The sequence below is a fragment of the Porites lutea genome, unplaced genomic scaffold (genome assembly GCF_958299795.1).
Source record: "Porites lutea unplaced genomic scaffold, jaPorLute2.1 SCAFFOLD_125, whole genome shotgun sequence".
NCBI classification, from domain to species: Eukaryota; Metazoa; Cnidaria; class Anthozoa; order Scleractinia; family Poritidae; genus Porites; species Porites lutea.
In genome coordinates this window covers 12,501-22,519 of record NW_027332345.1, presented here as the reverse complement: position 1 = coordinate 22,519, position 10,019 = coordinate 12,501, and the positions used below count along the sequence as shown (strand labels likewise).

General features: G+C 44.0%; 2 long non-coding RNA genes across 2 annotated transcripts; both read right to left on the bottom strand.

Moving 5' to 3' along the window:
• Window positions 1-120: 120 nt before the first annotated feature.
• LOC140925490 (uncharacterized) lies at window positions 121-1,295 on the bottom strand. The gene is made up of 3 exons (XR_012164422.1): window positions 1,206-1,295; window positions 538-556; window positions 121-224 (listed from the first exon to the last, which is right to left on the bottom strand). It is a non-coding gene; the product is annotated as an uncharacterized lncRNA (long non-coding RNA).
• Window positions 1,296-6,769: 5,474 nt separating this feature from the next.
• LOC140925489 (uncharacterized) lies at window positions 6,770-9,915 on the bottom strand. Its single transcript, XR_012164421.1, has 6 exons — window positions 9,850-9,915; window positions 9,260-9,301; window positions 8,041-8,067; window positions 7,855-7,921; window positions 7,622-7,706; window positions 6,770-7,218 (listed from the first exon to the last, which is right to left on the bottom strand). It is a non-coding gene; the product is annotated as an uncharacterized lncRNA (long non-coding RNA).
• Between the last annotated feature and the right edge of the window lie 104 nt (window positions 9,916-10,019).

Below are 10,019 nucleotides of genomic sequence, written 5' to 3'. Positions count from 1 at the left end.
ATTGAACATCATGGATTATTATTGTAACAGTTTCTAATTTTGAACCACATTGAACCACATTGAACCACATTGAATCTCTAGAAACCTGGGAAACCACGACGCGGCGTTTCCGCTTCAACCGCTCCTGGCTCCGCTGGCTCCGCTGGCTCCATCTTCAAGCGCCTTGAGGGCCGCCGCGCGCCGCAGATCGTCCGGCTCCACCACCACGGAGTAGGCAATGAGTCCTGGGGTCCCCTGGGGTCCCCTGGGGTCCCCTGGGGTCCCCTGGGGCCCTACAGTGGGTAGTAGGAGTAAAGCCTATTATTTCGGGGGGATGGTGGAAAATATATGAAAATATATGAAAATATGACCTATATATAGATACCTATAGCTATCTGTAATTATCTATAGCCATAGCTAGCTAAAGGATGTGGGCTTGATTAGTGAAATGGATGGGATAGCCTCTGGTTTCATCACCGGAAGTCCTCATGTCGGCAATTCCTTGTAACATTACGACTCTGAGTCAATCCCAGAAAGCCATGAGTCCAGCCCAGTCACTGGGCTGCATCCTTAGCACCTCAGTGCTGACTGATCTTGCCCCACAAGGCACGTCAAGGCACGCAGTGGTACCCTCTGGAAACATGGCGTGCTGGAAAATCCACCAAAAAAATGGATGGTTTTCCCCTTGAAACCTCCATAGAAACATGGGATTTCCAAGCTTGCCATGTTTGATTGCCAGAGGGTACATATTGTTGCGCGTCCTAGTGATCCATGATAGTTAGCCTCATACTTTGGTGCAGAGCCAGGCAAGTTTCAACAGGGTCTGAAGTGTTTCCAGTGCTTGGCTTCGCAGCATGCCACAGAAAGATTTGTAAGATTAAGATGTTGCGGCTGTTGGGGATGCCACTGAAGCTTATTTTGAAATACTTGTTCATGTTGTTTTGCTAAAGAGCTCTTCAAACTTGAACTTCTAGCGGCACTAAGTCGGGAGGGTTCCAAAATATACCTAAAATGGGCAATGCCGAATACCCCGCCCTGCACTTCTGATGCGGATGAAGCAAAATTGAATTCTCAAATTTTGAGACAATCCCACTCCATTCAATGGATTGGTTGATGGGAAAATCTACAGGAAACCATTGATTTTCCCATGAAATATGGGGTTTTCCTGTAAATGTTCCCTTAAACCAATCAGTTGATCCATGTGTTTGGCAGTCTAAGTGCCACACGGCCTGCAAATGGTGGCGCCATACCACTCCGCAGCCCACAGCTGCCACTCGTAGGGGCGCAGTGGCTTCAATCATGCTGTGAATCGTATCTATCAACAGACATGCAAGTTGCAACTCTTCGGGAGTTGTCCTTGTCTTCAATTACCCTCTGGTAATTGAACATAGCTATGGGAAATGGCCATTGATATTGAATATTCCCATTCAAACATGTGATTTTCGAGTTAGCGATCGTTTTTCCTCATAGCTTCTCCATAGACCATCACCTTTTCGTGGATTACCGTGCGACATTTCCATCCGAACTTTTGTGAACCGGGCGCGTTGAGCCCAGGGCTGACCACCACAGTGCTTTGCATCCAATTGGCGCTTGTGGGATTGCTATATATAATATATATACACACATTCTTACAGAATGAAGACACATACGTTTCTCTGAAAATAGGGGTAATGATCCCTAAATCATCCTAAATCCATCTTAATCCATCTAAATCATTCTAAATCCACTGATCAGTCCTCATTTTCCCTTGGTTTTCCATGGCTGGGAGGCATCCCCCCATTTTCAGACATGCCTGGTTCATCGCCGCTGTGGTTCAGGTCATCCAGGACAACCTGGACCAGCGATAACACATGATAACACAAGGGTGCCCTTAAATTCTTTGGGGAATGATGTTCTGTTCTATATATCATTGTTTGGATATTAGTTTGGATCATGTTTTCTGCTTCCATCGCGAAGGGCGAAGATTCCGCGGGAACCGTCAAGATCGTCAAGGGCCATATTTTGAAGATTCCACGGTGTGATTTGCAGTTCATGCTACGAATATCTAGGAATGGTGCGACCACAGTTGAGTAATTTCAAATTAAGGTTCGGGCCTAAGGTTTATTGGGATGTGGTTTCGGGTTGGTTTAAGATTTCAATCTTGGGGTGGGTTTGGTGTTCATTGAATGCTTATTTAGCATTTATTTGGGGATTGTTTACGACTGGTTTGAAGTTTATTTGAGATTGGTTTAAGGTCTATTTAGAGTTGGTTGATGTAGGGTGTATTAAGGTTGTTTAGTGAATGTTTCGGGAGGGACTACAATTTTCTTAGGGCTCACGGCTTAAGAATTGTCACGTTTGGTTGAAGGTTTATTGGGCTGGCCTTGGATTTGGTTGGGTCTGGTTATGTTTTTTTTCTTGGTTGGTTTACAGTAATGTTTGTTCAAAGTTGGTAGGGGTTTTATCCAGGATTGTTTTGGGGAAACATGATTTTGAATCATTTTGCGTGAGACTTGAAGTGTCGCTTATGTAGGATTGATTTAATGTGTTTTTGCAGGTGATTTGGGGTGCATTAATCGTTGGTTTGGGGGTTAGGTTGTTTGGCTTTTTCAAAGGATCTGATTCAACTTTGTTTCGGGTCGGTTCAAATATAATATGGTGTGGAATTTACGAAGGGTGGGCTCCGGTTGATGTATTGTTCCATTAGGGTTGGTGTAGTGTGGATTCATTTCGGGTTGGTTTCCGGTTTGAACCCTGGGTGTGGTTTGGGGTATGGTTTGAGGTGTATTTCAAGTCGATATAAGTTATAAGTTATAAGGTTTTACTCTGGTTGGTTTCAAATCCAGGGTTGGTGTACAAGTCGGTGAAGGGTGTTCGGTTTTTATGGAGAGGAAAATGACCCACATTTGAGTTGAGTAACTCTTCAGGGTTCGGCTTGAGCCTGATTGATTCACTGTCGGAAAGACTTGCCGGGTCCATGGGGTTTTACAATTGGTTGAAGATCAGCGGAGCAGAGAAGGAAAAAAGAACATGGAAAAGAGAAAAAGACAAGACAGAAGGGGAAAAGCGAAGAAGCTGAAAAAAGTACGGAACAGAAGCAGCTAGACATACAATCAGAAAGAAAATCCCAAACGTAATAGGATTGATATGGATTTATAACTGTACCATCCTAAAAGATCCGATGCAAGTACCTTCAAATTAGAAATGTCCAGCCCAGAATGGCCCAAAATCTTCGCACTCCCGGTGTTTTTGTTGTGCCTTTTGAACGGTTTAAGCGAATACCCAGCTGGGATGCAAGCAACAGCCACGGAGATAGAACGACGAAAATACGGCGAAAGAAATCCCATGAAATTCTGCATCATCTTCAGCGGCTTCGAATCATCAAACTTTGTACCTCCGGGACTGTTTCTTGGACAAGGACGTGGCAAAGCTCTATCGCCACACGTTTTGCCAGGACATGCTTGGTGGGCTCAGTTTGCAGGGAAGGTGGCCGCTAAAGCCATCAACAACCAATTGAAATCATGACCGCGGATGATAACACTAAACATTGCTAAACCATGCGAAACCATGGTTCCATCGTTCCACGTGGGGTGGGGCATTTTGCCGCCCCAACCCCTCACCACTGACCCAGCAGCAAGTCCCAAAGCACGGCAGAGGCCTTGGGTCATTTCAGCCCAAAAGCCACCGGATTCGAATTCATCGCACATGGGTCTTTCCGACCAATTGGATTGGGAAGATATCTTTTTCTGGGGAGCTCAAGTCTTCGGAAGCGTCCCCGCGGCTGATCTCCCAATCTTTGGGGAAGATTTCTGGTTGGTCGTTGAAGCACCCCACGGGGATGACATGGGATGACCATCCATTTTAAGATATCCAAGCGGCTTGGAACGACCAACATCGACCAACCATATAAATGGTGACCCGCAGTGCGACCCAGCGCCAGGCGCCACTTCTTTTGTGTCGCCAGTCGCTGATCGAGCTAGCTACTCCAGCGAGGCTCCAAATCGCAGTGGGCTGAGGGAAAGATCACTTTCCCAGCTTGACTGGGGCCGAATCATCGCTCAAAAATACGCTGCGAAATGATATCATAGTATGGCCATGTGTAGGTATCTGTGAATCAGTGCATCTATGTGTGCATATATTCGTGCATCCACGCATGGGTGGGTGGATGGATGAATAGATATATGGTGGCCTATCTCTCTGTCTCTCTGTCTCTCTGTCTGTCTGTCTGCCTGTCTGTCTGTCTGTCCGTCCGTCCGTCCGTCTGTCTGTCTGTCTAATCTATCGTTCTATCTATCTTTCTATGTATCTATCCTTTTTCCATCTATGTCTTCAGCCATCTACCTACCGACCTACCTACCTACCTATCCATCTATTTATTTCTGTCTATCTACCTACCTATCCATCTATTATATAATATAATATATATATATAATATATATATATATGTATATATATATATATATCTATCTATCTATCTATCTATCTATCTATCTATCTATCTATCTATCTATCTATCTATCTATCTATCTTTCCATCTATCTATCTACCTCTATCTACCTCTATCTACCTCTATCTACCTCTATCTACCTCTATCTACCTCTATCTACCTCTATCTACCTCTATCTACCTCTATCTACCTCTATCAACCGTATCTATCTCCATCTCTATCTCACTGTGCAGATCTAATCAGGCTGGCTTCCTCCCGGTGACCCGCTTGGAGGGTAGAAAAATCTCGCACGAACCCCCTGCGTTGTCTCGCACGATTCGTGCAGGTGTTCACAATGAGGAAAGGGAGGAAAGGGAGGAAAGGGAGTAGGGATTTGACGAGAGATGTCAAGACAGCACAGATTTGATGAGTAGATAGTTGAAGAGAGAGCAAGTGGAGAGAGCAGGGTAACAGATGAGCTTAGTGGGTTAGACATTATCCCAACTGCAGCAGCAGGACCTTCTATGTAGATCTTTACAGAGTAGCTCAGAAGATGCTCAGACAATTTCAAAATTTCCTATGATCATTCGTGGCCTGCAGTAGGCACACTACAAGTATGTGCACTGCAGCTGGTTGGAAAGTGAAAAAATAATATGGAAAATGTAGTAAAACGAATGAAGAATATGAACACATATAAAAACATAGGATATGATTGAGAAAAAGGAGTCCGCATAATATCAAATATATTATCAAACCAACAAAAATAAACCACATGGAACCGAATATATATTATAAAAATAAAGCAAATATCATAAAATATGAAAATCGTTCAACAAATATCATACTATCATTAATTATCGGAACAATGTGCAAATGAAGGGTCGGCGCCCCAGAAAAAACTCTGCCCAATGTTTTCTTAGGATTGGGTTTCGGCAGAAATGATTAAATGAAGAACAAATCAAATCAAAATAAGCAAGCCATTGCATTTTTTCAGCATCTGATATCACATAAATGAGGAGATATGCAGCATATACATATATATATACATATTATCTATATGTATTATATATAGATATGTATATATATATATCATATTCATTACCAAAAAGAAATTCAAAATCATGGACCTCCATAAATTGAAAATCTGAACTCCCTTAATTGGATGCGCAGTCTGCAATGTATAATAAATATGAAAAACATGTTTTAAAGAAATGTTTGAAAACCTGAGCTCTCCTAAATGGATTTGTTGTCTACAAAGAATGTTTCATGAAACAAATTGGGCAAAAAATTGAAAACAAATAAAAGCAAATATTTGAATTGTGTTTTGGACCGCAAGTCTGTTCACGGGCCTACTTTTACCACCAAACTTGAACATGTTTTTGAAAATTGAATGCATTGTTGCCCACATTTTTTGCACCATAGAGGCCCAGATGTTCCTTCTCAAGTATTCAACAAACGGAAATACATAGACCGACCGAAGAAACAGCATATCACAGAAATAAATGAACATATCCTCATAAATTTTCAGCAGCAGCAGGACATTGGCCGTTAATAAAATCTCACTTTCACTGTACTGAAGGCGTGCCGCTTCCTTCAGATTCTGGTCCATGATAATCTTCATGACACCCACGCTCATATTATGTTCACTAAATACTGACGATTTATTTCCGATGATATCTTAGATTATTTTAGTATATTCGCATCATTTGCTTCCATTTGTTTGTGTTCTTTGTGCGCATTTGTTTTGTGATAACTCCGAGCCACCTTCCAATCCTTCCAATGAGGCCCCTTGTTCTCAAGATGAGCATCCCAGATGATTTCAACAGCGACAAAATCTTCTCACAAGGACCTGGCCAAATCATGAAGGACACCGAGAGGATTGCACCAGGATTTCTCCACAAGATCTTCGCATGAGGAATTGTCAAAGACCTTGAGCAAGATCTGCCATGGAGATCCAACAAGATAGTGATATCTTGAGACGCGCCCAGGAGCCTCCCACAAGAGCTTTCATACAAAGTCAGACAAGCCCTCGAAGACATTGCATCTGCAAGCTCCTCATGCAAGGACCTCTTAGAGAGGACCTGACAAGGATCTACAGAAGATCTGTTAAGGTCCGCAGACCCAAGCCCTGAGAACCCCACGGCGCAGACTTTGTGCGAGCCTATGCAATCGAAATGTCACAAGAGCCATTTTGCATGGGAATTTGCAGGAAGAAATCCGGAACCTAGATGAAGCACCCTGATCAAACACTGGCCTTGACTCTTACTGTAAGAACCTCTCAATGTGGACACACTGTTTGGGGAACTAGTGTTACTAGTATGAGTATGTGTAAAATACTTTTCCAGTGTCGTCCTCACCCTGTTGAAATCATGGTGGCTTGTTGGAACAATGTTGTATCAGAGCCCCAGTCAGAAGATCCACTCGACGACTGGCCATTCTAGTCCTAGTTATAACAAATCTGTGCAAGAACCAATGTGTCCGCCACAGCTGGTGGGCAACTTTTGCGCACGAGATGGGGCCATTACAAAGCTCCAAAATGTTCCTTTCATGGCCCGCAGAGGTGGCAGTAGGAACAGCTCTGGCCTTTCACACAGCCGGTGCTATGGAAGAAGGCACATGGTGTGCACTCCCCCCAGGCGTGACCCATGGATCCTGTGTTTGGCACAAACCATTGTGTCTGTGCACAGTATGCACCCTGTGCACCGTGTGCAGGGGCCACGTTCTTGATGCAGCGTACTGGAACTGCCACCCAGCGCTGTGTCTTTGGCTGAAAGGGTGCCGCCTGGCTTGATAACTTGGTCCTCTGAGCCGACGGAGAATGATCTGGCGTACACCTGGCGCACCGGCCACGGCACGGTGATGACCCAGATTCTACAATCAAACCGCTCTTTTGATCCGGTAGAATCTTAAGCTACAAAATCTTTCAATATCAATATCGCCTCATATCTTCTAATCCGATGTACAACTGCCAAGATGCTATTGTCGACAATGGGAGTTGATCCATGAAAAGGCTACGTTGGCTATCATCTACAATCAGCATAATTCATCACCTCCCTGTTCCCGTATACAGCTTCCTACAGTTATGAAAATCAATGATAATAATCAAACCCTAGATTTTCAGAGTAAGGCTGACAAAGATGACTCATAATCCTACAGCTTCCTCCTACAACTTCCTACAACTTCTCATCTCATCCAACCCACCCATATGAATCCCACAGCTCAGCGGGCTCAGCTCACCCTAAAAGCTCAGCAGAGGAGGGTGCCCTGGTGTCCGTGACACTGTTGTCCACATCCGAAAAGTCTCGAGACTGGCCACATTCACCTCAGACTCACCAGAGAAACGACCGGTGACTTAGACTTAGTTACTTCAACTGAAGCCGCCAGTAACAGGCACACAATCAACACATGTTGCTGCCTCTTACAGTACATCCTCCCAAAAACATCTTCAAAGAGCCCAATGGCCGAGTTACTCGCTGGACATGATTTCACGGTCCTGGTCATTTGAAACCACTCCAGCAGCGTGGGGCATCCCGGCTCCTGTGGGCACACCATCCGGCCATGGTTCACACCGGAACACCATTGGAACCTCCGAGATCCACCATGTCATTCATCCAAAAACCCAGGGGATTTGGTAGCTGAACACCCTGCCAAGAGACTTGGGAATCAGCGTCTGTCATGTTCACCTGCTTCACGCAGCAAGCATTAATGAATCAATATGAACTGCTCACACGATACAAATGTGAAATATGTCCTTGCAATAAACCTCAATAGATGAAATACAAGTGGTTTCAATTCCAGCAGGAATTGCAGTTTCTATCTGTTTGGGGATTGCTATGTATAACATGCATGCAGTAAATGTATAATTATGTGTGCACATAGATATATATATATATATATGCAATTAATTATATATATATATATATATTTATATGAATATATATATATATATATATATATATGTACATTCACATACATACCCCATATCTGTATATATCTGTATCAATATCTATGATGCTAAATACCATAGGTAGGCAACTTTCATCACCTTTCCGCGTTGTAGCTGCAATGTCATGCTGACTTGAAAAGGGCGCCGGTTCATATGCCAAAAAAAAAATAGCTCGCCATCTCATTTGGGCAAATGTAATAGAAAGCCAAGGTGAGAGATAATGGTTCCCCGCGGTTCCCTGTAGTGACGAGTGACATTTGTTTAGTTTTGACCACCCTGCACCAAACAAAAAGTTGCTGGCGAAGAATTGGACCATCGCCATCAAGCTCAGCTCGGAGTGATCTGGTCATCTTACCCTGGGAACCCCACACCCATATACATCATATGCCGAGCACCGATCTCATCCATGAACTAACCCTGCCCTAAACCCGAAGGATTCATAGATCCAATTCATGATCCCAGACCTTCCAATGTTTTCGCACGCTTTCGCTTGGCCCATAAGTGTCCCATAAGAACGGAGAAACTGGGCTAGCCTTGGAGGGCAAACTTCTCCATATGAAAATCATGGAAAGCCCACCATTTATAGATAATGTTCAAAGCTGGGCTCAGAACGTTACCCCCAACTAGCATCACAACCCCGTCAAACAGGGATTGGAAGCTGAGTTTCCACTCATGTTATCGAAAAATGTTGGCATTCCATTGAATCCTGGCTGGTTCTAGGAATCCCCCTATTGGATTCTGAACTAATCCCCAATAGAAGGGTAGTGTTTATCATGTTTTTCATCCACGAACTACTCCTCATGTTATATTCACTAATATTCCCATATGCTCATGGTTAAACATCCTATTTAATCCACTATAATCAACTAACAGAGGTTTGCTTCACTGCGCTCATGTCGAGCATGTCCGGCCCAACAACCCGTGGCCGCCTTCTCGAGAGCTACTTGATCCAGCGCAAGCAGCTGCTCAGCCTCGATTGGAACTGGAAAACCACCATGTGAACATTGGAAAAATCCACGATTTCCATGGCAATTTCGCATAGTTATGTTAAATTACCAGAGGATTACTTGTTGTATCTTGTCGTACTGGTTGATGCTAGTATTGTTGTTGCATGGTGTTTCTATCGATATTTCGACATCACCCTGTCTCCTTGCTTTTACGGGAAAAAAACTTACCTTGATATCTCAAGAGCATGTCAGCATACTTTTGAACCTCCCAGTACTGATGTCTAAAGTCTAAGGTTTTTCTGCCCATGACCCGCCGAACATCCCAGTGACTTTTGTTGGGAAACGCCAGACTCAAGGGTGGTCTTGTGAAAAGACGGATAGTTTTTCAGCGACTTTCCTGTATCATCTGAATCTCTACTTGGTGGATCATCCCACTTAGTAAGTAGGCTATAACCCTATACTAACTGGGGATATAACCTACATACTAAGTGGGATGATCCACCAAGTATAAACTGGAGTTCACATCTGTCCCCGTTGGCTCCTGGCCCTGCCAAGCCCTGTCCTCTCCCGGCCTCGTCAATGTCAATTTGCAACTCAGGGCGCTTGGCTGGCAGCTGCCTCGACATCCTTTAGCCTGAACACGGGGCCCCATCATGAAAGATTAGAAAAACATATTACAAAAACATCCTGAAAACCAATTGAGCTGGCGAATTTTGGCAGATTGGCAAGATCTGGCCGGCGG